Genomic DNA, 26067 nt, shown 5'->3' with positions numbered 1-26067 from the left:
GGTCCTAGGTCACTTAGGGTTTTGCCTCAGTATATTATTACATATGAATATTTTTTAAATTTTAATCTTGCATATGCATGTTTATTTACATAAACATGTAAACACATGGTTACTTTGTTTCATACTAAAAACCAAACATACTAGGCCAAACAGAATACTGAATCGATACTAGGTCAAGTAAGGGCACTACCAGTTTGTAGTTTTGTATGTGTATATAAATTTCAGTTTTTAGATCATAAATCTCAAAGTCTTCTCCCCTCTTGTATAATTTCTTTTCACTGAATCCATTGTCTAAATCCAAATCAAAATCTTTTCACTAAATTCATTATCTAAATCCAATTTTAAATATTATCATTAAAATTAATATCCAAACCCAAATCCAAATTATGTCAAACTCCATCTTCTTAGCTTAAAATCTATGGGTAGGGACCATAGTCAAATCCATGTCAGCTTCCATCATCAATTATTTAGAACTTCTTTAGAGAATAGATTTATTCAATACAATGCATTCTCGTGATTAAGTATCTAATTTGGACTTGATAAGTTTAGTAACTTAAACATTTTTTTTAGTTCAATTTTAGAAAATGTCAGGAAAGTTCTTCTTTAACTTCAACATTAGCCAAACCCCAATCTCCTAAGGGCACTTAGATTAAGTTTGGATCAGGTTTTAATAACATGCAATTTATAATCACTAGACCACAGAGTGAAAAAAGTCACACTGCAAATGTCTCTATCAAGTCAATTCCTTCTCAGATCAACATCGAGGTGGGTATGTAGCTACTCTTATGACTAAGTCCTTAATCTTTTCTCGTTTATCTTTCCTCAAACTACTACAAATTATAAAAGAAAATCTGCTGTCAATGCTAAAATGCATATCTTTAAGAATTTTTATATGGGCTCATCTTTTGGAATGAAAGAGATGAATAAATTTCAACATCATAGCATGAACCATCATAAAAGGTAGAGGGTTGAGAAAGCCAAATTGTTAGAAAAGAATGTTGAGATTGTTGCAACTTAGTTCTTTATTATTGATACTCTTGCAACATGTTTATTTTTGATGATTCCAAATATTATTGTTTTTAATTATTATTTCTCCTAACATATTTTGGATGCATTATTTTGTTGTTTGTGTGTACTAACGTTTCAGGGAAATCATATTCCGGATTATTGAAAGACTTCAAATCATATCAGTTTTGAGACAATTATAAATGAAGTTTGTAATTTTTCATTTTATTGAGTATGAGAGAGTGTGATTATAATTGAGTAACTGTGCACACACACAAGGGGAGAGATTAAAACTTGAAATTTTTAAACTTATTGTATTGTACGAATTAACTTCGTACAAGACAATTTGTTCAATTATTTTTCCTGACGAGCAGTCAGATGAATATAAATGATTTTTTTAATTAATAATCATACTATATGATCCCATTTCATACATACATTCTATAGTATGAAATGGATGGGTTCCTAGTCGCGTAAAAAGAATTTTTCTAAGTATAGATTGTATTGTCTGAACACAGTTCATACATGACTTCCAGAGTATGAAATAGATGGGTTCCTGGTTACATAAAAAGAATTTTTCTAAGTATAGATCATACTATACGAACACAATTCATACATGCCTTCCATAGTACAAAATTGTGAGGTGCATTTTTATCCTGACTTTTCATCCCTACGAACTTAATATTTGGTATAACTGATCATACCGGATGATGTCATTATCATACGTACGCCGATCAGAGTACAAAATGGATGGGTCTCTCTTCATCCCGACGAAGGTAAAAAATTTTCTAACTGTTCGTACCGGACAAACATAGCTCATACCAAATGATGATTATGTATGAAATATTTTCATATCGATTCATAACAAGTTTGTATGCAACAGTTTTTGAACTGATCGTATATATGAAATACGATCGTACTATATGATCGTGTACGCTCAAAATTGAAATTTTTAGTTTTTTGGATGGTTTTTCGTGTGTTTAGTATAAAAGGTCCATTAAAACTGACATAAAAAGTCTTGTCTTCATAATTTTTCTAGGGCAATTACAAGAGAGAGTGTGAGAGAGATTTCTTGCAAAAGGAGTGTGAAGGGTTCACAAGGTTACTCATAGGTAAGGATCTCTTTGTGATTTTGGTTATCACTATTTTTCTTGTCTTTCTAGACCACTCATGAGAAGATCTTTAAAGAAGATACAGCTCTCTGTTGACACTTGGAAAGTGTGAATAGACTATGGTTCTCTGCCGATACTTGGAGAGTATGAAAGGATGACGGTTCTCTGTCGACACTTGAAGAGTGTGAACAGAGGACGGTTCTCTACCGACACTTGGAGAGTGTGAAAGGATGACTATTCTTTACTGATACTTGGAGAGTGTGAAAGTATGACGGTTCTCTGCCGACACTTGGGGAGTGTGAAAAGACGACGGTTCTCTATCGACACATAGAGAGTGTGAAAATATGATGGTTCTCACCCACATCGGGGATTGGTGGAAGAGAGGTTTTATAAAGGCTTCTCTGCCTTGCTGTGGGGGTAAAAGGAGATACACTTTTGGTAATAGTGCAATACCTGAAGAGGGAGTTTTCAGGGAGTGGATGTAGGTCGTGTTTTCCAGAACCACTATAGATCTTTGTGTCATTTAAATTTTCATATTTTATTTACTGCAAGTTAAATTTGTTATGATTGAAAAGTTCTTTTAAAACTTTAATTAACTTGTTATGAAACTCAAAGGTTTAAAAATTTTAAAATCTAAGAGTAATTTTTAAATCCCTCTAATTTTTATATAATTAGAGATATAAAATAGTGTCTATCTCGGATTTCCTATCCTTATATGCATATCTTATGTGAAAGAAGTGCTATGATAGATTACTTAGCTAAGTATACTTTTAATTTACATGGGTTAACTAAGGTTGTGAAGTAGTCCCTTCCTTGAATCCTCGGAGGCTTCATTAGTTTGGACTACTCTAGTCCCCCTTAGATTAGGTCCTCCCTCCTAATAGGTTTCCCTTTTTTTAGGTGATTGGTTTTCTACGGTTGTTATTACATATTTGGTTCTATTCTCAACATTTTTTATTTTTGCTGGTTTTGTTGGTGTCTTGATTGGGTATTTTATTTATCTTTGTAATTATGATGGTAATGATGTTAGTTATTATCTTGGATTCTTAATTTTTATGGGGGATTGTCCCTTGTATTACTTAGATATGGAAATGTTAGTGCTGGTGCAATTGGTTATGATGATGGTGTTAGAGTTGTTGTATAGGTGTTATGTTATTTGGTTCTTCATTTCCTTATGGTTTTCTTGGAGGTTCTCTTCCTCTAATCATCCTTTCTGGGTTTTATATGGTGTCACTGATGGTTTGCATTCTAATGGTTCAATAGGTTTACACCTAGATGTGTTTAGTATTTGTGAATATTAAGTATTAGTGCTCTCCTCCAGTTAATCTTCTTGCTACTAATCTTTTTCAATAGTTATGTTATGCTGTGTATAAATTATGATTGTAATAATTATTTCTTTTATTTAACCCCTATATGTTGCTAATCTTTTCCTTATAAAGAGTTCACTGGGTAATTTTCTTGTTTCTCTTTTTGCTTTTGATTCTGCAAGGGTTGATATCTATTATGGCATTTTGGTCTGAGCAAGTTAGTTATGAGGTTTTCTTGGATTCCTTAGATTATCTCTTTGGAATTATATGAAAGTTCATTAAGGATGTTAATCCCTTATGAACTAGTCCAAAGCTAACCAAGATGGGGGGTGAATTGGTATTTTCAAAATTTCTCAATCAAAAACACAATAATAAACCAAACCAAAATTCACCACAAGAAAAATGAAGTGCAAAAATTAAATGTGGAAAATAGTAAGAAAGATACACCGAAATTTATAGTGGTTCAATCAACTTAACCTACATCCACTCCCTGGAGCCTCTCCTCCACGTATTGCACTAAACTCAGTGAATCTCCTTTTGCTCCTTTCCATTGACACCGATGAGGCAGAGAACCCAACTCCTTTTGCATCCTCCTGAAGCAGACAGAGAACTTGACTCCTTTTTCTTCCTCCTGAAGTAGGTAGAGAACATCAATCAATTATTGAAGTAGACCTCTCTAGAACCACTAAGGAACATGGGACGATGACTGGAGAAGATGATTCAGATCCTTACTTGGAGCAACCTTTGTGAAACCCCAGAAAAACTCCCCCTCATAAGATCCTCTAACTTTCTCCCTTACTTTCCCCCTACTCTTGGCTCTCTCAGGTGAAGACAACAACAAAAGATCCAATATTGGGAAAATAAGAGGTCTTCTATATAAGAGCTTTAGATTTTCTCTTAATTGCAACAAACTAACATAATCATCCAGGATAATATTAAAATCATTGAGTATCATCTATAACATCGCCCTGAATGCATGTCTAGATGATGGAAAAGTAAACTGATCATCCAAGGTGATTTCATGATCATCCCGGATGATTAATTCAAAATGATAAATATCATCCAGCAAATTTCCCTAAATACATATCTGGATGATGGAAAAATAACTGATCATCCATGCTAATTTTTTATCATCCTGGATGATTAGTGCAAAAATAATACACATTGTCCAAAATATCATTATGGTCATCCAGGAAGAAACTATAGTTTATTTAACTGATAATCTAGGATAATTCTGTAATCATCTAAGATGATATGATTGAGCAACCAAACCTTAATTACTTTCCTTAATAACCAAACTAATTTAGGCATAATTGCAATGCATCATCTAGGATGATGTCCTGGATGATGTCAAAAAATAAAACATGCCTAAAATAATCTGGAAACTAATTCTTTTTTATTTGAGCCTTTCATCCTGGATGATGCTAATATCATCCAGGACAATATGCTTAATTATGGTTTCCTTAATTAGGATGCCCTAATTAAGGTTTTTGTTTTTAACTGATCGTCTAGGATGATTTTAGGATGATCCTAGATGATGTGATCAAAAATAAAAAAAAAACTCTAAAAATAAATTGAAATTTTCTTTGAGTGTGTGTGTGCAAGGTTACTTAGCAATAGTACCCACATTATTACAATTGACTCAAGAAAAGGTAAATAATACTTAATGATGGTTTACAGTTTGACTTGGTTCTAATCTACCCAATCTTGAGCTGACTTGATTTGCAATTGATCTTAGGGACCTGAAATGTTTATAGGCAAGGTAGTCATAGAAAAATATAAGTGTCAGAAATATTTTCTATCAACAAAATTATAATTCTTGAAATCAGATTCACAACATTATATAGTATCATCTTAGTTGATGAGTATTTCCTCTTAAGCTACTGAGGTTGGCATTACAGTTGTGTGGTGATCATGATTTCCAGCTCTAATTGTTGCTCAATCAATTCCAATTATTTTATCATGTGCATGATTTCCATGTTATGCATGGGTGGGTTCTAGATCATATTTGAGTGGCATTTGGGGTTTTTTCATGATGGTTGTACTGATACTACATTCCTGAGCTTAACTGAGATAATTCATCTCAATTTGTCAGTTTCTCTTTTTTGGTTATATGTTGTTATATCTTTTTGGATTTACATTACATGTGATATAGTGTGATGTGGTTTTAAGGGTGATTTGCTATTATTATGTTATCTAGGTTTCAACTATGCACTACCCCATGTCTTACATATTTTTTGTGTGCTTCCGGTACTTTTTAGCATATACTTTTTGGACCATAGCTGTAGGTTTTTCCATATCTACATTGGTATTGGATGGGTAACTATTTCTCTCAATCTCAGGTGGAGTAGGATCATTCTATCAATGTTTATTATATCTTTATATATTATGTTACTTCTAATTTGGATATGTTACTATTATATCTAGATATTATCTTATGCAATATTATTTTATTTTGTAGCCTTTTTGTTGTTCATGCGGTTCGCATTGGGGTTGTGGTCATCATTTTTTTTACAGAAAGATTGAGTTTAATGGAATTCATTGAATCTTTCTTTTTCTGGGTGCTAGCTTTTGGTGGCCCTAGATGTTTCTATGACCTTTCATATTTTGGATTAGAAGGGACTTTGGGCTTGTAGGTTTTCTTTTGATTTCTTTTGTAGCTAATCTAAGCATTAATGAGCTGAAGGTCCCACTTAAGGACCTTGTAATATCCTTTTATATTTAACATGTAGACCCATCTATGGGTTTTAACTAAAAAAAGTTCCATGTTAAATGATATTATTAAAATGGACTCCTTATTTTGAAATCAAGGAAGAATATCTGATTGTTCCATTTTGGCTTTATCCTAAAAATTTTTGTTGCATTTTTTAATCCGCATGCTTTACATGCATTGAGTTCAATTTTTGGTAGATCTTTTCAATCTGACCAAGCTACTACTTCTTGGTAACCCTCTCTAGCTCGAATTCTTGTGGAAAAGGATATGACCAAGAAATACCCTAAAGAGGTTTTGCCTCGATCATAATATTAATTCTCTTCCTCCTTTTAGATTTCAAAATATGTGACTTCTTAATTAGTATTTCTTAAATATTTGAGAAAGTAACCAGAATGCTCCTTTATCCTTATGATAATATTTGGGGTATGACCAGATTGTGGTTTAAGCTCAAGAGATTTAAGTAGAAATTGAATTGGTGGAATAAATTTAAAAAACATTTTTTTCTAACATCTTGCAGGGTAAGAATATGGTTTCTAGTGTTGATAATAAGTATATTAGTGATTCTTTGAGACAAAAGGCTTCTTCTAAAGTTTTAGTTGAGGTTGACAAAAATACCAAATTCTTTCATAATATTTCTAATCACAAAATGATGTTTTTTATATCCATAAAATTACAAATCCTAATGGTTCTTCCATTGATTTACTTGAGATGATTAATGATTATGGTTTTGACTATTTTAAAAATGTGTTTAATAAAGATTTCTATCCATATTTGAATATTGATTTTTACTTTATTTTGACTCTTATTTTCGAGGAGGATAATTTGATGCTTACTAACGTGCCTTCTAAAGATGAAATTGGGCTCATTATTAGAAGCATGAATGTAGATTTTTTGGCTGGCCTTGATGGGTTTATTACCTTTTTTTTTTCAAAGACTTGGGCCATTGTTAATGGTGATTTAGTACATGTTGTGGTGGATTTATTTTTGGGTAATCCTTACCCTTAATGCTTTACCTCTACTTCCATAGCTTTATTACCTAAACATGATGGCTTTAACTTTTGGAATAATTTTCAGCTTATTAGTCATTGTTCTTTTTTAAACAAACTTAATGGCAAATTGATTATGGGTAGGTTGGATTTGGTTTTACCTAAAATTATTTCTCTTGAGAAAACTAGTTTTGTCAAAGGTCACTCTATTTTTGATAAAATTTGCTTGCTAAGGATTTAGTTCATGAACTTGAGACTAAAATCTTCGGGGGAATAAAATCTTTAAAGTTGATATTATCAAATCTTATAATAATCTTAATTGGAAATTTCTTTACACTATGTTAGAGTTGTTTGGGTTTACCATAGATTTTATTAGGCTCAGAAAGAATAGTATTGAAAACTGTATTTTTTTTTTTATTTTGTTATTACAAACAACAAGTGCCATGGTTACTTTAAATCTATTTATGGTCTTAGGCAAGGGGATCCGTTGTCCTGCCTTGTTTATTATTATTGTGGAATACCTATCTAGGGTCTGAATGAGTTGTTTAGGAGTCATACTAATTTGGAGTTTCTGACCATTGGTGGTTTTTTATTTCTCATTTGAGTTTTTTTTTATAATTTTATTAATTTTACTAATGGTTCGGTAAAAATTCTTTACATTATTTTCAAAAATTTCATTTCAAAGTGCAAGTGATTTAATTTTTTACCCTCTTAAGAGCTTTTTTATTACTGCCAAGTTTATTTCCCATTAGAGAATTAGTACTATTTAGAACAAGTTTAGTTTCTTTCATAAGACTCTTCCATTGAAGTATTTAGGGACTCCACCTTTCAGTGGCAAGAAAAGGTCTAATTTATTTGAGGAAATTTTTGCTAATGTTCAAAAGAAGCTTTCTAGTTGGGCTTTTACCTTTCTCTCTTATGGTGGTAGAATAAATTTATTAGGAGAGTTCTTTTTTCTATTCCTATTTATTTATTTCATACTTTATGTCCAACTTTAACTAGTTGTAGTAGAATGGAAAGATTATTCAACCATTTTTTTTAGGGTGGCAGGTCGTCTATTCTATGGGCTTCTTGGAATGATTGCTTTAGGGTTTTTGAGGAGGGGAGGTTAGGTTTAAAAATTTGGGTGATATGATGAATGCTTTCTATTACAAACTTTGGTTTGCTTTAAGATCTAAGAAGAGTCTTTGGGCTAATTTATTCATTTCAAAGTATTATGCGGCTAAGCATCCATATAATTATCATTTTCAAAAATGGGATTTCTTTAATTGGAAAAGGCTCTATTGTAATAAGTGGGAAGCTGAGGAATTTTGAAAATGGGGCATTGGGGTTGGTGACATTTTATTTTGGCAATATAAATGGTTAATCAATTTTTTCTATTGATAATTTATTAAATACTCAATCTACTAGTGCTTGTAAAGTTTCTCATTTTATTAGCATGGGTTTCGAATATATATTTACTTAGTGACATTGTTCCTGAGTTTATTATTAACCTTATTATCAAAAATCCCCTCTGTTGGATAATGAGGATTGTATGATGTTCACAAACTCCTATGATGGTAAGTTTGCTCTAAAAGAAGTCTTGCTTTCCATTAGGCAAACTTATTCTAAATCATTACTTTTTTAGCTATTTGGCATTATGCTGTTCTAGCCTCTTACTCTTTATTAATCTGGAGAATTTTACATAGTTATAAACATGTTGATTTTATTTTAATGAAAAAGGTTTCTATTAGGTTTCTAAATGTCAATGTTGTTATCACATTTAAAGCCTCAAATCATGTTTTGTTAAGGACCCTACTTCTATTAAAGTTTAGTTATCCTTTGATAATGTATTTAATGCCTAGTTTTGTACTAATTATAGTTTCATCACTTATATTTTGCATTCTTGGTTTGTTCTTACTAAAGGTCATATTTGTAATGTCTTATATGTTATTATTTATTGGTTTTTGTGGAGAAATAGGAATGACTCTAAGCATAAGGATATTATTATGAATGTTTTGAATATTATCTCTAAAGTCGAGGATAAAGTAGTGTAGTTATTTGTTGCTAATTCAACTAAGATTAATTTCTTTAATGGTTTTTTTCATACTGTTGCTGATTTTGGTATTACATTTTATTCCCTATCCCTTGTTATTCAAGATAGACTTGTGAGATGGCTTAAACCTAGTCAAGGTGGTTTTAAACTTAACACTGATGGCTCTTGTAATACTTTTAAAATATTTTTTGGGTGCTAGCATCTAGTTAACCTAGTATGTTATTAGGTTGCTTTGTAATTGTTCTTAGTAGGGACCTTCTGCTCATAGATATTTTTAAAACTTTTTTGTAGCTCATTCAAGTAGTAAAGAGCTGGAGGTCCCCTTTAAGATCTTGTACTTTTTTGGATTATAAATGTGTAAGCCTATTGGTGGTTTTAACAAAAAAAAAAAAGTTTCATTAATCTATTATAAGAAGTCTCTAAACTTCATATAATAGTAGTGTAGACCTTAGTCTACTTATGTGAGTGAAATATATTAAGTTTGAAATGAGCTAAAATTTCTTTTCCCTGGTATTTGGAGGAAGAAGATGAAAAACATGACGTTCCACCCTATGTACAATCGCTCGGTTGGTCCAAATCTCACAGTATTATACATCCTATCCTACCTTTCAAATTTTGGGACCAAAGAAAGTAGATCCTGGTCGATTAATAAATATACCATGGGATCGAATGTCTAGTAGATACATCATCATGGATAAATGTTGACCACTGATAATCCACAAAACAAACAAAGCTCTGCCATGTGTAAAGAGCATGCCACAGTAGTGTTGCAGTCTTTTTTTTTTTTTAAATTTCAATATTAAATGCATTTTAAAGTGATAACTTTGGGCAATCATAATATTTCACACATTAAACCAAATCATACATTTAAGGGCACTATGGATTCAGAAGAATAAGCTCTATAAAATAAAAATAAAATCTATAGATGACTATATATTATTTAATTTTACTTTGAATTTGTACTATTTTTTATTTATTAAACCTTATATACTCATATAATTTACATGAAATTTGGCTATGTAATACTATGGGATGTCCACTTTTTCCTAAAATTTTCTTAGGCAAGTTTAATGTCCCTACTATCCCAACATGAAATTTTAAATGCATAAGTCATGATTTGAACTAATAATTTGGAAATTCATGGTGATCAATCCATAGAGCATTAGGCTTTGAATTTCTTGTGGTTTTTCTTTATAGTTATACGATGGTTAGATTACACATGATTAAAAACCTAATACAATAGTGGGGACACCTAGGTAAATCAATAAAAGGTTGTGTCTAACCAACTAAAAAAATTATGGGAAATTCATTTGAACTCTAATTATTATGAAAATTATACCTAGCTTACTTAGTGACATCATTAAACCTATAAATAAATTTGATATAACTTATGGTTCATTAAATTGCTTGAGTCATAAACCCTAATTTTAGCCTTTATTTTGGAGCTAAATTTTCAAAAATCAAAATAAATTTAAGTAAAATCCTAAAAATATAAATTAAATTGCATTACAACCTAAAGAAAACCTACAATCTAAGAAAAAAACCTGTGAACAATTTCTTTTAAAATATTAGTAATTAAAGATTAACCCTTAATTAAACTTTGATTAAATAAAATTATATAAAATCAATCTTTAATAAAATTGATCCCAATTTTTTAGTAATTAATCTTTAGGTTATATATAACCTATGGAATTAATCACTTAATCATTTGAGACTAATTGATAATTTAGTTACACACGTCATTTTTTCCTATAAGGATAAAAATTTAATAAATCAAATAATCCAACAACAACAACATCAAGCCTTTGTTCCACTGTGTGGGGTTGGCCAAAATTTACATGAATCCTTTTTTGCCATTGTGTCATGTTACACAATTTTTTAAATGATTCATATCATGATTATTCGACAAGTTTTATGCTAGCTGTCAGCTACCTAACGTAGCCCTCCACTTTTCTCATCTAGGACTTGGGACCTACCAAATACAGTGTTATAATAAATCAAATATATTCAATAAAATTAAATATCATTAAATAAATTATAATTAAATCAAATTAAATAAAATAAATCCACAAAAAATATATAAAATAATTTAATTTAAATTTATTAATTAAATTAATTAAAAATTGAAATATAAAATTTCATAATTTTAATAAAATTAAAAAAATAGAGAAAATTCGAACAAATTAAATATTGTAAATTAAATCAAATTAAATAATTAATTATTTTAAGTTCATTCAATTTAATTTAAAAAACTTCAATTCAATTTAAAATTTACATTCATTAATAGATATTTAACTCAATGCCCTTATTCATATGTTTGATTCCTATTGAATATTTGCATTAGCATTAATAAAAAAAAAAGAAACTACTACAAACTAATTAATGCCAAAGATAACCAAATCCTTCGTAAGAAATGACATAAAGATTGAGGGGATATTATTATCTAATACATCATTCCAATTAAACAATCCTAAAATAGCATAAGAAGCACAAAATTGGGGGGAGAGGAGAGGGGGAGGGGGACACTAAGAGTTGTTAGATAGCTTATTGAATTGGTTAGCATCCCAGTTAACATTACTAGGATTTCATATAGATGAAGTGATGTAGATAATATCATACCAGCTATCAAGGAAGCAGAATAAATAAACCTATCATGCTTAAAAGCATTTCTCACTCTCCAATTGTGATAAATTGAACTATAATATAATATTTCCAATGTCTTATAAATAGAAGAAGCTCTATACATGTGACCAAGAAGTTTAGCAAATAAATTAAAGGATGGATTTGAAAATCCCCACTAATTTAGTTTCATAACAACATTTGTTAACTTACTTCATTTCACAATGATTGGAGGTTTCAAAAATTGAGCACCTTCCATCATAATATGCCAAACTATAGGAGATCCACATTGCGCACTTCGACTCCAAATGTCATTACCATATTTTGCATATAGATTGCAATTAAATAGATAATTTAAGTTATGTAAAAACTCCCAAGCTTACCTTGTCCTCACTATCCCTTGCCAAGATGAAGGTGAATGAAAATCTAGACCTTTTAACTTGATTGGAAGTCATAATTCATCCCATGCAAAAAAATGTATCCCATGCTTTTCAGTATCCTTATGCCAAAGGAACTCCTAATACGAGTGATAAATCTCATTCAAGACACCTTAGGGAACCATTATATGAGTTATAAGATATGAAGGAAGAAAAATAAGTGAATAATTAATGATAATGACCATCCCAATGAGAGGCAAATAATGCATACCCAAAGTATTAAATCATCTCTAGTACACTTGAGTAAATTCTTAAAATTAGAAATCACCATACACCTTAGGGATATTTTAACCCCTAAATATTAAATTTTAGATGCCGAATGACACCCAACAAGTTTTCCATTCTTCTTTCATTCCACCCAAGTAATTATTTTCCACATATTACCATAGATTTAGAATTTTTAATTCTCTCACGCAGTCCATAAATTGTAATGATTTAGGATATTTGTAATTTGTTTGATAGCCATCCCTGTAGCTTTAGAAAATATCAATATGTTGTTTACATAAAATAAATGAGAAATAAGGCTAGAAATAAAATAAATATGAACTTCCAACTCATCTCCATGTTGGTGAATGCCCTTTGATATAAGTTCAGATCAAATAATGAAAAGATATGGAGGCAAGGGGCACCCTAATCTAAATCCACTTTTAGCTTCAATCCAATTTGATCTCCTCCCATTAAGAATAATAGAAAATTTATATACACACTGCATTATTCGGTTAATAAACATCCTTAAGAAACCTATAATTTTCATCGCATGGGAAAGGGTAGGCCAGCACATACTATCATAGGCTTACATTATGTCTATTTTTACTGCTATATATATATATATATATCCTATTTTTGCAACAAAAACATTAAATTTGTTGAAAAATTCTTGAGCATGTAAAGAATGATTTTATATAGAATGATTAAGGACAAAAGTAACCTGCTCTTCTAATGTCAGTATAAGGAGAGTAAACATAAGCATATTTGCTATCATTTAGAAAGTCACATTGTAGATGGTTTGACATAAGCTTACTGGTCTAAACATAGAAGGATCAATATCATTCTCGATCTTGGGCATTAAAATATTCATGGAATCCCTCCAAAAGGAAGGCATTATACAAGAAACAAAGACAGTGTTGCTAGCTCCCACCCTTTATTCTTCACTATATCCTAATAGAACCTTTAAAAAGAGGAAGTAATTCCATAATTCCTCAGAGCTTTATTATTTTCAAAATGTTTGATAGCCTCATGAAGATCTTCAATTATAAAATTAGCCATAAGAAAACTTTTTATAGATTCATTTACTTGCTCTATTACATGCCCTTTAAGTCATCCATCTAGGTGATATTCTTGATCTCTCGATTATGAAAATTTTTCATGAAAGAGTTTTCAATAATTTTAGGATTTCTACCTGATCACCATTGGGCAGTTTGAGTTGCAGAACCCTTTTAGCATTCTTTCTCCATGAAACATATGAATGGAAAAAATGTGAATTATAATGCCATCAAACATCACTCTCATTATTTTTCTTTGCCTGCACCATAAAGCCAACCTTGCCAAATTTATATTCAATTAATGAACTTTTTCCTCAGCTCAGATAATTTTAAAATATCTAGTATGAATTAAGAATAATCCTTATCTTGTAGCTTAATAGTGTGGTCTTGTAGTGAATACTTTAACTGATTCAACTCCCTTCAATTGTTCAAGCTCCAAAATTGTAGAGTATGTAGATTTCTATTAAATTTGCACTGGAGAATATCACCAGGAGCCCCAAAATCCTTTTTACTCCATGATTTAAAAATAATCCTCTTAGTATAAGGATATTAAGTTCAAATTCTTCATAGCTGGAGATATAAAAAAAATTTTAAGATTTGGGTGGGGATCTGATGCAATTTGTAAATGGTACTTAACAACACCATAAGGTAAATGCTGTAGGGCTATAATATTTAATAAACATTTTTCCAAACATTCCAAAATTCTATAATCTCCATCCTTATTATTACACCATGTAAAACAAGGTGCGATGAACCTCAAATCTTGGAAATCATTGTTAATCTAGAACTCCATCTCCTTAGCTCCTTGAGAGATAACAAATCTTTTTGCACCCTTTTTGTATTCTGTATTAAGAATGTAATTACAATTAAATCCCATAGAGATCATGTATTATGAACTTCTTTACTAGCATAAATAATTCCCACATTGAGTAAGAGATTATTTGGACCATTCTGGTCAAATGCACATTGATTTAATGATATATGAATATTGAAGGATGAAATATCATTCTTCCAAAGAACCAAGATCCTTCCAGTTCTATCAACTAATAAAAAACGAAAAAAATTTCATAAACCACTCTAATTTCTATTAATTTTAGTCATTTAATTAAATCCAACCTAGTTTCCATTATACCAATGAAAAATATGTAATGGTTACTAACCAAATCTATCAAATAGAAGCCCGCAACATTTTTACAAATTCCCCTACAATTCAAAAAAAAGGATGAATGAACTTAATGAACAAAAGGGAGACAATCCCAACCCTCATGATTATCATTTGAATCATTCCTCCTTTTCCTAGGAGTTTATTTAATAGGGCCAAAATACTTTAACTCCTTATCAATCTAAATTTGTTATCAGTATATTTGATATTAGAAGGTTTACGATCAAGGTATTTACCAATATTGTGAATTTTTATGTGAATGCCATTTACATTATTATACAACATACCACTCTTTATTCTAATTACTTCATTATCCCTCTTGTCAACTTTGCTACCAAAATTAGATGGAGAAACCACCTTTGATTTTTAAATATATAAATAATTTATTTTATTAAAGGGTAGAAGTTTTTCTTAAAGTCATATCAACGTTGTTAGGTTTTTTTTTCTTTTACTTGTTATAAGAATCTACAGGCCATAGGATTTTAGATTTGATAAACTTTCACTACCATTAGGAATCTTGTCAGATAAATGTGAAGAATTTACCTTAGAAGAGTTAAATGGTTGATGTTCTTCATGAAATGTACAACCTTCTTGATTCTTTTTAATGAGACTAGCTTTGATGAATGACCATGAGCTTCTTTCTCCTTCTTGATCCTTATAAGAGGAGAACTAATGCTAATGAACATATGTTGAGGACAATAATTTCTAAGAAGAAATATTTTTATTTATCCCACCATTTGAAGGAACCTTAAAATGAGCCTACTTATGCCCCAACTGATCATAATTAAAACATAAATTAGTAAATTCCTAACATTCTATTATTTAAAATGAGCAATCTTCCAAACTTTCTATCCATGCCCCATAGGGTAAAGTTTTTGACATATCCAGTCACACACAAATTCTTGGATAATCTTATTAACCTCATTTCTACATGAGGTCACTAAGAACTACCTGGGTTGTTTTTTGGTGACCTAATGATTGACAGGTTTTCACTTATGAATCATATAGGTCCTAGTCAAATTCCAATCCAACTCTTAATCAATATACAACCCACTTTTCAATTCAATCTCCAGTCCAATTTTCAACTTCTAAACTCCAATGCAGCCTTCACTTAACCTGTGGTTATCCTTTAGATCATATACAATCAATCATTATTCATTTGATTTCCCTTGATGTGGGTAATTCATACTCAACCACTCAAATCTAGGGCTCCAAAATAAAATCCCAGGGTTAGGGACCTAGGTCCTAAAACCCATTTCTAGGTGATTTTTCTATCCCCTTGAAACTTAGTCAATGACCTCTAATTTAGGGTCTATCAATTTAATATTAATTAGGCATGTCCCTAGGGTTAAACCTCTAAATTTAAGCTTAATCTAAGGCCACTAGACCCAGAAACTAAATTGAAACCTAAAGACTATAAAAAATTAAAATATTTATAACCTATACCACTAGACTTGCCATTTAGTGGAAATTAACCTTGAGAACTTCCTCAAAGCCTTTGAGCATGCTCATAACCTCTATTATGACATGTTTACCAATAGTAAACTTCAATTTTTTTGGCCTAATTTGACCCATGTTTGACTAAGGGTCAAAATGACCAAAATACACTTTAAGGGGATTTTTGGTCTTTTCTCCAAAGTTCAACATGGCTTAACCATGTCGAGCCCTAAAGTCTCTCCCAATGTTTTCTAAGCATCATTAGAGACACATAGGGCTCAAACCTAGCATTTGGTTTGACTTGGTTGACCAAAACTCCCCTTAAGGATTCAAAATGGCTATTTCAAACCAATTGAACTCCTCTTAACTTGAAACTACTTCCCTTGAGTTTTTTTTTTTATCAATTTGAACTTAATGGACCCAACCCTTAACCCTAGGTCAACTTGGTTGACCAAGTCAACCAAGTTTAACTAAACACACATGCACCTTTATCCCTTTCAAATCTCTTGACTGGGACTTTTCCAAACTTACTTAAACCCATGGGATGATCCATTAGGTCCTTATAAGATCCCTCTTGAAGGCCCAAGCCTTGGGCCCACTTGGGCTAGCCACATAGCTTGACCCAAGTGTCCAAAGAGAGGTCTCCCATGAGCTAAATCTCAACCTAAGATAAGTCAAATCAAATCAATGGTTGCATTGGGTCCCCCATGACCCAATGCACCTACCCTAGTGACCTAGCCCTTGGGTCAACTCAAGTTGAGAATTGGGATAACCCAAAGTGGTCAAAACCACTAAATATTGAGCTATTTCCCAACCTAGGCTTCACCAAATCCAATTACCCCTTGCATTTGGTGACCCTAGACCCAAGGCACCTAGCCTGGTCAATCAAGCCATTGGGTTTACTTAGGTCAGGAGTTAAGCTAGCTCAAAATGATCAAAACCACTTTGGCTCGAGCCATCTTTTATTACAGAGTGACTCAAGCTAATCCAACATTTGTATTGGATGTCCCTTAACCTAATGCACTCCCTTCATGAATCTTAAGATTTAACTTAACTAGGGTCTGACCCAAATTGACCCAAACCTGCCCAAAAATGTTTCAACCCAAGTCATGTTGGGGTGTTAGGCCACCCATGGCCAATCAACCCATAATTGGGTTCACCATGACCCCACCTACCTCCCCTATAAAGCTCAGGTCCTACCTAGACCCAGGATACACTCAAACTGAATCAAACTGTATAGGTTTGGGCAAACTCCAGCCATCATCTTAGCCAATTGACTCTCCCATTTAACTCACTAGACCTTCAATAACATTTTCATCTCTAACTATGGAGATCTATGGGAGGTTGAAGATGTAATCCTAGCTGTTGATTTTGATCAATGGTGCAGATTATATATCACTATCTTGGTCCACATTAAACCCTAATAATTAGATCATATATCAGATGGTTAAGGTTTAATCTATGTTGCCCAGTCAACTGATAATCATTGCCCCCTCCCCCCCCCGCCAGTGGAAGGAACTGCATGGAAAGCGTATGGATGACTTGGTAATTTTTGAATTAAATTTCATAGAAATTTAAGGAAACTTTAAAAAATCATATCTCCTCACAAACTTATCCAATTTAAGTGATCTTAGGCTCATTAGAAAGGTATCAAGTTGATCTATCAAAGCCTTATGGTTTCATGCTTTAATTATTCATGTATTCAAGTTAATTTCAATAATTGAGTTTATGTAATTTTTTTATTTATAGCTGCAATTGACCTTTTCATAACCTGAAGCTTTGGGAGACTAATCTTGGGTCTGTATCTGACATGTCAAAAATTTTTCTCTCTAATTTTATTCTGCCAAAGGCATTTTTGAGTTGATTTGAGCCTATGGGTCATGGTTTAGCCCTTAATTTCACATCAATATATCCCCCTATCCAATGAGATGTAGGATTTGATTATTTATATGTTTATTATACATTGGATAGTGAATTTAGATCCACTAATTTCATTCCCTCCTTGTCATAGGTAGCCCCCTTTTAATTTTTGAACGTAACCCTAGGGTACCTTAGTTGGTTTTGTTAACTACCTTAAGTGATTCAATTTACTCCAAAATTCAGTTGGATTAGGCCTTGAGATAAGGTAAAATAAAGGCCATATCATGCCTAAAAAAAAATCCAGCAAACCACCTAAACACTCAAAATTTATGCTATTCAATCTTAAGAAAGATGGGTAGGTAACTGAGTGTTTTGGAAGTAAGATCGACATCTAAAGAGTTTCCTAATTGACCTTGGACTTATGTAGGATGAATGGTCCTAGATCTAATGAAATTAAATTTTAATTAAATTTATTTCCACTATAATGCATGTTGTTTTGAAAGGTCTAAATCAGGTATGCTCAAAATTTTAAAAAGCCTTATAGAAAATTATTTTTTAGAAAAAGACTAGACTTCGCTAGGTCTGGCACCTCATCGTCATGTTGAAACTTGTTCAATATGAATTAGGTTGTTAGACCTAAGCTTATATCCCAGCGGCTAGCCAAGAGGGGAGGGGGGTGAATTAGTAATTAAAAATTTATCCCTCTTTTTAAAATTTAACCGATAATAACTTCAGTGAATTTTTTGTATTAAAGGTTTTTCAACCATAAATTAAAAGGTAAAAACAAAAACAGCAGAAAATAAAAAGACACAAGATTTATAGTGGTTCTGTCAAACACGACCTACATCCACTCACCGGAGGCACCCTCCAAGTATTGCACTAATACCACTAGTGACTCTCCTTTTGCACCCACAGCAAGGCGGAGAAGCCTTCACAAAAACTCTCTTCCACCACTACCCAGTGCGGTAGAGAATCGTCATCCTTTTACACTCTCCAAGTATTGACAGAGAACTATCCATCCTTTCACACTCTCCAAGTGTGGGCAAAGAATCCTTCATCCTTTCACACTCTCTAAGTGTAGGTAAAGAACCCTTTGTCCTTTCACACTCTCCAAGTATAGGCAGAGAACCCTTCAGCTGTTCACACTCTCCAAGTGTAGGTAGAGAACCCTTCATCCTTCACACTCTCCAAGTGTAGGCAGAGAACCCTTCGTTTGTTCACACTCTCCAAGTGTCGGCAGAGAACTAGATCTCCTTGACAGATCTTCTCATGAGAAATCTAAAAGGATGAGAGAAAAGAGTGAAGTAATCACAAATCACAATTGGAGATTCATACCTTTGAGTACCAAGTGAATCCTTCACACTCCAGTAGTAAGAATCCTCCTTTAAACACTCTCTCACACTCTCTCCTTCTCTCTCGCTTCAGTTAACACGAAGATCAGTAGGCAAAAAGATTACAAGATAGTTTTAAGTGGACTTTATATAGGAAAGACACAAAAAATCATCCAAAAACTACTGACTTTTAAGTCTGTTCACAGTCGATCATTCTGGATGATCGTCAGATCATCCTAGACGATCGTCAGATCATCCCGTATAAATAGTGTTAAAACAGTTGCATACGAACCCAATTTATATTGGTACGAACTGACTTCATACCCGTACGAAATAGGTTCGTCCTAGGACAAACAATTATATCAAGGGTTCGTTCTGACAAAACTGCAGGATGATCCCAATCTTTCAGGGAACAGAGGAATTTGTCCTGGGATGAATATGAATGTTCGTTTGGATGAATAGTTCAAATAATGTGTCTAGAGAACTTCATCCAGAGATGAGCAGGATGAATCATATCGATGATTAGTTTAACCCATGTGTCCAAAGGACTTCATCCTGGGACAAACGGGATGAATCGTCTGGACGAATAGTTCAAAGTGAGAATCTAGAGAACATCATCCTTGCAAGGTGAAGAAGCCTTCACAAAAACTCTCTTTCACCACTACCCGGTGTGACAGAGAACCATCGTCCTTTTACACTCTCCAAGTGTTGGCAGAGAATCGTCCATCCTTTCACACTCTACAAGTATGGGCAAAGAACCCTTCGTCTATTCACACTCTCCAAGTGTTGGCAGAGAACCCTTCATCCTTTCACACTCTCTAAGTGTAGGTAGAGAACCCTTCGGCTGTTCACACTCTCCAAGTGTAGGCAAAGAATCCTTCGTCCTTTCACACTCTCCATGTGTAGGCAGAGAACCCTTCGGCTGTTCACACTCTCCAACTGTCGGTAGAGAACCGAATCTCCTTGGTAGATCTTCTCACAAGAAATCTAGAAGGATGAGAGAAAAGAGTGAAGTAATCACAAATCATAATTGGAGATTCTTACCTTTGAGTACCAAGTGAATCCTTTACGCTCCAGCAGTAAGAATCCTCCTTCAAACACTCTCTCACACTCTCTCCTTCACTCCCCCTTCAGTTAACATGAAGATCAGTAGGCAAAAAGATTACAAGACAGTTTTAAGTTGACTTTATATAGGAAAGGCACAAAAAACCATCAAAAAACTGCTGACTTTCAAGTCTGTACATAGTCGATCATCCTGGATGATCGCCAGATCGTCCCATACGAATAGTGTTAAAATAATTGCATACGAAACCAATATATATTGGTATGAACTGACTTCATGCCCGATCATTGTCCCGTAAGAAATAGGTTCGTCCTGGGATGAACAGTTATATCAAGGGTTCTTTTTGACGAAACTGCAGGACTGTGCCAATCTTTCAGGGAACAGAGGACTTCTTCCCTGGACAAACATGAATGTTCGTCTGGACAAATAGTTCAAGTCATGTGTCCAGAGAACTTTATCTAGAGACGAGCAGGATGAATCATCTCGATGATTAGTTTAACCCATGTGTCTAGAGGACTTCGTCCTAACCCATGTGTCCAGAGGACTTCGTCCTAGGATGAATGGGATGAATCGTCTGGATGAATAGTTCAAAGTGAGAATCTAGAGAACATCATCCAGGGACGAATATGGAAATTCTTCTGAACGATCAGGACTTAGAAAAAGTTTCTCACTTCCTGTTCATTCCATTGCTCTTCCGAGGGGATAACTAACCTGATCGTTCCGTACGAACTTGGTTCGTCCCGTACGATCAGTATAATTTTTTAAAGATCTCAAGTTTGTGTGTGTGCTAAGCTACTCAATATAATCATACTCTCTCAAACTCAATATAATGAAAAATACAAACTTCAATTTATAAACTATCTCATACTTAATTTGATTTGAAGTTTTCTTTAGTCTAGAGTTCGATTTTCCTGAAATATTAGTCCACACAAGAGCAAAAACAATTCTTCCAAAAAGTGTTAGGAGAATGTAATACTTAAAACAATAATATTTGGAATCATCAAAACTATACAAGTTGCAAGAATGTAAAACATGCAAATAACAACTCTCTTAACACCTTATATGGCCAGATTATACAGACTCAACCCATAGGCAGGGAAGTTTCTTATAGAAGGAGAGAGAAAATGCATTAATATGCATGCGACCCTAAATGATTCTCGCTATTCCCTAGGTCCTTAGGTTTCCATGTTATTTAATTCTTAAAATTTTAGAATTTGATTATGAGTAGAAAAATAATTTTATCCTAGAGAGCCTAGCAAAAACAAGACAAGCATATGTAAGAAAGAAACCTATAAAAATATATAATTTCTACTACGTAGATAAAATAAATATATCAATATAAATCCACAAAGAGTAAAGTAAGAGAGTCCATGATAAGTACCGTATAAGTACTACCCAGGGTCTGTAGAAAAGTAATGGTGGCCAATCCCCACTGACTACAACCTATATTCTAATTCTACTGAATCACACAAGTCTTAAAAGTCAGGCATTTCATCTTCAATTCTTCATCTTTGATAGATCATCCTTCTCCAGTTCATCACCCTTTGGATTGTCTCCTTCGGGCTCCATATGATTTGACCTCCATAAGGGTACCCAAATGAATAAGAAATTCCCTATAAAGGGCCTTTCTTTTTTTCTTTGGGTATTGAGTATTTTAAATGCCTCGCTTTTGAAGACTATCACAATTCGATATTAAATTAAAAATTACATTATTAAAAAAAAAAAGAAATTTCTAGACTTAAACTGAACCTACGGGGTTATTCTAGGAAAACATCCCAAACAGTTGAATATAACACAACCCAAGTAGTTTATATTTATGCATGAAAGGTGAACATGCTTGGCCACGCTCTTTTTAAATTTAAAGGGGGGTGAACAATCTTTGGAGCATCTACAAAAAACAATGATAATTTTAAACCTTTAATTATTTTCCCCCATTTATTTTAGTATTACATGAGCGTGGCTATGTGCATAATATATTATTAGTATCAAAGCTCCCCTAACGTATGGGAAATCTATCGCACAAACTATATCACAAGTAGAGTAAAAAAAAACATAGTAATGAAATAAGCATCATATCAATCACAACACATCAAAGCAAAGCAGACCAACATATTACACATGCCATACATAGAAGTATCACAACACAAAAAGCAGAAAAGGGAAATCACTGGCCCTAATCCTGAACCCAAAATTATCCCCACAGATTTGACCTAGAGCCTTAATTAAATCATAATTAATTCATATAAAAAAATTCCATACAATATATCAAATTAACCCTATCTAACACTCCATTCATGAAAATTAAAAGCTCTTTGATTAGACTTTTAAATTAACATTAATTTAATTTTCAATACAAATTACATTTTAATTAGTTTAATTAATTAAAAAAATTAAAAAATTCTTAAAAATCCTTGAACACTTGAAATTATCTCCTTAGGTCATTTCTGACCTTTGGGGGTGATTTCAAAGAATTTGAGATTGATCTAGATCAAAATCCCCAAATTCATTCTAATTAAAAAATTTTAAAATTCAAATAATTAACACCCTTTGAAAATTTAAAATTAGTCCTAGAAATTATAAATTAACCAAACAAAATTTTATTCAACTCAACTTAAAATCTAGTACTTTCTAAAATTATCAAACTCTAAAATTTTAGTCCAAGTCAACAAGTCAACTATTTTGTCATCCATAATTAAAAACTAGGTTAACACTTCAAAACTTCATAACTTTATATAGAAAATATAAAATCCAACAAACTTCAAGTCTAATTACTCATCTTAAGGTCTAGTATTTAGGAAAAATATCTAAAATATAGAAATCATTTTAATTTAAAAATTCAAAATTTGACCCCTTAATACATTAAAATAAGTAAAATAATTCCAAAATTCAATAATTCACCTAAATAGCCATAAAATTCAATCTTAATCATTTAAACTAATAATTAATCAATTGATTCAAAATTTATCAATTCTTAATCCTCAACTAATTAAATTAACTCAATTAATACCGATTACCTTTTAGGTAACTCAGGACTATGAGGCTATTATCTTAGATCCAGGAAGTTGAAATAAACTTCATGGCCCTAGTGAGTAAAAAATGTAGTAATCAATAAAATTTTAAATTGTATTTTAAAATAAATTTTAATACATTAATATCTAAACTCAAACTAAATTTGTCTTTGACCATTGACAAACTCGAATATCAAACAACTTTAATAAACTGCCCAGCTTACAACATAAATAAGCCACACAACCCCCTCACACACTTTAGATGGTTTGCTAAGACAACCAACTCTCGTTTTAGGCTAGGTCGGTGTTTACTTTTTTTCGCTATTGTATGACAGGTTTTTTGAGGTTTTAACTATATACTGATTGAAAATTGATTGATTGATATAAGTGTTTATTTAATTATGTAATCTGTGAATTGCCATTGACAAACTCGATTATTAAACAACATTAATAAACTGCATAGCTTACAACATAAATAAGCGACACAACCTACCTCACACACTTTAGATGGTTTGCTAAGACAACCAACTCTAGTTTTAGGCTAGGTCGGTGTTTACTTTTTTTCGCTATTGCATGATAGATTTTTTTAGGTTTTAACTATATACTGATTGAAAATTGATTGATTGATATAAGTGTTTATTTAGTTATGTAATCTATGAATTGATGTGATGGACATTAGATTATCCTTTGGATAAGAATGATCTGATTACTAAAAGAATTTTTAGTAGGTGGCATGCTCATTCAGGGATAAAATAAAGGGGGCAAAAATAAAGTTTAAACTAACATATTTTCTACAGGTGCTAAAAATGTTAAAGCCCCCTATAAATTTAAAAGAGCATGGAAATGTGTCCTTTAATTTATTTAATGCATATATATAAACTACTTGGGTTATTTTAATTTAAATTACTTAGGATAACCATGCAGGGAGTTTAAATTTTCATTTATAATATGTTGAAATGTAATTTAAATATTGAGTTATATTGTGAGGGTATTTTGAGTTGGGATACATACATCAAAAGTGGATTCCAAATTTGGATGATTTTAATACCCAACGAGGAAAGAAAAACATCCCGTTAGGGAAAGAGTTTTCTTTTCATTTGGGTATCTTAATACGATGAATCCAAGGAACTCAAAGAAAGATGAAGTGAAGACAAAAGTAAATCCCACTCAAAGTCACTTGTGACAATCTTAGGGCTAAAATTTAGGTTATTGTCACCGGTACTGGACCACTTTAAATTTCTATAAATTTTGGGTTTTAATAAAAAGTTATTTGCCTATGGAAATTTATTAATTAAATAATTTTGATTCATTAATTGAGTGATTTATTTTATTTATGCATATGATTGCCTACTTTTCTTAGTATATTCTCTTATATGTTGTTTTTTAGCCTGGAAACTCGGAGGCTTATGAGCGTATGAATAAAAACTATTTCTACTCAAAATTAAAATAAAATATTTAGGCTACCATAAAACTCTAACATACTAAGAGGTAAGCTCGAGATCGCCAAGAGTTTGCCTAAGCATATTATTATCTTCTCTTCTTTATTGGGCACCTTCTTACCTGCAATTGCATATCATATGGCCTATTAGGATACAGTTATATAAAGGGGATGTTATGTAATCTCTAAGATAAAATTGTTTTAAAGAATTTTTAAAATTGCTTCATACATTTATGCATTTCTTTGAGTTAATTAGCATGCATCGCATTAGAAACTAATTAGAAGTATCAAAATTTAATTACATTTTTAAGCATTTTCACACAACTTAAAGTTAAGGGTCCAATTAGGATCCGCTCTAGATGTCGACCCCAACTCCTCAAAACTTTAATTAACAATATTTCTATCACTCTTTCATATAAAGACCAGACTTATGGATTTTAATTAGCCTAGGGGGTTAGCTGTCTCCCCAATCCAGGCTGGGGCAAGTTCAGGTCTTGTACTGCATTAGCTATGCTCAAGACACTACAGTCTAGTGCCCAATTTAAATTTAGGATCTGGGGCAGACTCAAAATCTTAAGATCTCAACCTTTAGGAAACTAATCTCAAATTTTTAATAAATTGATTAACTCAAATTTAAAATGCTTTCAATCTAAAACTTAAAGCCCAATACATAGAATAGGTTGAAGCACTTCTAAATTATTTTAGAATCATAAAGTGCTTCCTACCCTTCCTCCCTTAATCTATAAAATAAGTGATCAATACTCGATCCAATCCCAATTGAGATTTTAAATTCACCTCCTTTGATATCAATCCTTGAAAATTCTAAAAAAGAAATTTAACATTTATTCTAATTGAGAGTATTCATAGGGAATTTAATCTCCATATGATGTAATTAATTATGAGGGAATATAATCATAGGAAATATAGAACCTTCATCTAGCTTTCAAAAATTGATTTTCAAAACCCAAATAGTCTTCTTTAGGAAAATTAAATGAACGACGATCATTATCGTCATGTTTAGATGATTGATGATAGCTGATATATTTTTCCCTCATGAAGATATATCATTTATCTTAGTGATTTCAAATATGAAAATAATGATGCTTAATCTAGGTTATAATAATTAAATATATGTACAACCTCATTTTGACCCTTTGGGGTCATATGTAGTTTTTCCTTATATTTGATTATTGCAATCGAGGTGAAATTTTTAGCTTCATTATTTGAACCCATTAGGGAATGATATCATCTCCTCCTGGGGCAATATATCATTCATAATGATGTATCCAACT

The sequence above is a fragment of the Dendrobium catenatum genome, unplaced genomic scaffold, assembly GCF_001605985.2.
Source record: "Dendrobium catenatum unplaced genomic scaffold, ASM160598v2 fragScaff_scaffold_1557, whole genome shotgun sequence".
Lineage (NCBI taxonomy): Eukaryota > Viridiplantae > Streptophyta > Magnoliopsida > Asparagales > Orchidaceae > Dendrobium > Dendrobium catenatum.
This window is presented reverse-complemented; position numbering follows the sequence as displayed.